The sequence below is a fragment of the Lactuca virosa genome, chromosome 8 (assembly GCF_052849685.1).
Source record: "Lactuca virosa cultivar CGN04683 chromosome 8, Lactuca_virosa_CGN04683_v6, whole genome shotgun sequence".
Lineage (NCBI taxonomy): Eukaryota > Viridiplantae > Streptophyta > Magnoliopsida > Asterales > Asteraceae > Lactuca > Lactuca virosa.
The window spans coordinates 176,464,738-176,467,074 of record NC_136433.1 but is presented as its reverse complement, the minus strand read 5'-3'; the positions used below and the strand labels follow the sequence as shown (position 1 = coordinate 176,467,074).

The 2,337-nt window shown below is 31.5% G+C and overlaps 1 long non-coding RNA gene across 1 annotated transcript; it reads left to right on the top strand.

Moving 5' to 3' along the window:
• The first annotated feature begins 329 nt into the window (after nt 1-329).
• Nucleotides 330-742, top strand: LOC145132371 (uncharacterized). The gene is made up of 3 exons (XR_013718054.1): nt 330-414; nt 497-511; nt 646-742. It is a non-coding gene; the product is annotated as an uncharacterized LOC145132371 (long non-coding RNA).
• The last annotated feature ends 1,595 nt before the right edge of the window (nt 743-2,337 follow it).

Below are 2,337 nucleotides of genomic sequence, written 5' to 3'. Positions count from 1 at the left end.
CATAAAAAATCATTCCATGGACATTTGATTTGGGTTTTTTTTATCAACTTTGTTCACATGTTTTTATATTTCAGAATACAAAATTGACTAGTCTCTTACCCCTAATATTGTTTAATAGGTATTTAGATTATTGATTTGAAGTATACATAGTACGTTTTACAATCAATTTGACTTTGTATCCAAACTCAACTAGTTGACCTTTTTCATTCTTAAAATTTCTTCATGTTTGGTTTAATTCGGCTCCATTGAAACATGGTGTAGATGATCCAAAAAAGACACCACACACTTTTATAAGTTTTAATGGGTGCTTTTTTGTGTAATTTTCTTAGATTTTTTTTAATATATCTACTTGGAGAACTTGATGTTCCTAGAGAAGTACAACAAAATCTTGATCTTGGATCTGTGAAGTCTGAGGTATGAATATGTTAAATTTAAACCTTATTTTTTATTTCCAATGGTACAATAGACGTAAATGAATCCATTTTAACATTTTCAGGGATCAGGATTCCAGGTTACAATTTAATATGGTTGATTTGAATAAACTCTTTGAAGGCATTTTCGTAATATATTGTTTAATGTTTTTTTGTTGGCTATTGCAAGTAGCTAATGTTTTATCATGATTTTTGTTTTTCATGTTTTTCATAGGTTTCAAGCTTTACCTAGGGATCGCCTGTCATTCTTGACTTCATCTCCTTCTACAATGCCCCATATAAAGTTATTCTCATAGAATATCGTTCTGCCAGAATGACATTTTGCTCAAATGTCATAAGACAACTTGGAACGAACAAAGAAGGAGAATAAGGATTGTTTTAAGAATGAAGATATTTTTTTCTTTTTGCAAAAGAATTCAAGAATGACATAGTATTATTAAAAAAAATGAAGCTTTGTATTTGTTCTTGATTACATGCCTGGTGGAAACTAGGGCTGTCAGTGAGCCGAGCTACTCGCGAGCTACTCGGGATCGACTTGTTAAAAGCTCGAATCGAGATCGAATTAAACGAGGCCGAGCCGAGCTCGAGCGTAAATATGAGGCTCGTTGATTAAACGAGCTCGAGCCGAGCTTTAGTTAGTGGGCTCGCGAGCCTAAATAATCCTAAACGATATATATATATATATATATATATATATATATATATATATATATATATATATATATATATATATAGGATCGTATAAGCTTGTTTAGGCTCGCGAGCTCACTAAATTGTTCACGAGTCAAGCTCGAGATTCATTTTAAGGCTCGAATCGAGCTCGAGCTCGAGCTTGAGCTTCTTCAAAATTAAACGAGCCGAGCTCGAGCTTGGTTAGGCTCGGGCTCGACTCGGCTCGTTTACACCCCTAGTGGAAACAAACCAAGAAAGAAAAAAGAATTCTTTCAAGAATGTAAAAATAATTTAAGATTTTTATTCTATTGATGTATTTCACTTTCTAATTATTTTAAGTTCATTATCACAAAAGTGTTATCACATTCTCAAAGAATATCGTTTATATTAACATTTTACCATTGGAATGATATGTTATTCTTCTCATTCTATGAGAATGATTCAAAATTCTTTATTATTTTATTGTTGATATTCTCATACAATATTATTCTAACAAAATTTAATTCTGACATAATAAAAGTGGTCATGATTAAAAATTACATTAGAATTTAAACTGAATTAATTAAAAAAAATCAGATTTTTAAGAACCAATAATCCCTTAAAATCCAAAAATTTCCTTTTTTAAATATCGTTTAATTGACTAAAATACCCTTTCAATGAAATTTGAGTGATTATAGGATACATGTTACCCCATTGCAATATCATAGACCCTCGTATCATAGCCACTCATTCTTTTCATTTATTGGTCAAGAATTGTCGTTACGACCACACAATAGATGTCATCAATATTATAACATATATATATATATATATATATATATATATATATATATATATATATATATATATATATATATTCAAATGAGAACAATTATGAATTTGAAGAACAATTAAGAACAATTTTTGACCACCCGTTAAATAAAGAAAAAGAGGCATGTCATTTAAGTTTTACTTAATGGAGGAGCTTATGTTTAATTTAACCTTTCTATTCCCTATGCTTTGCTTATTCACACACAAACCAACGACACCCCACTCCGACTCTGATCCTTCCCCCCGCCCAACACCATATCCTCTCGCTAATCTCATAGACAACATCAGTCACTAGCGAAGTTTACCACCACTGGAATCGAGAAGACGACCTTCAACGAAATCAAGAAGGTAATTGAAGTATTGGATCGATAGGAAAAGGAAAAGGAGATGTTCATTGCTCGGATGGAGGGATCTAAATCCCTCG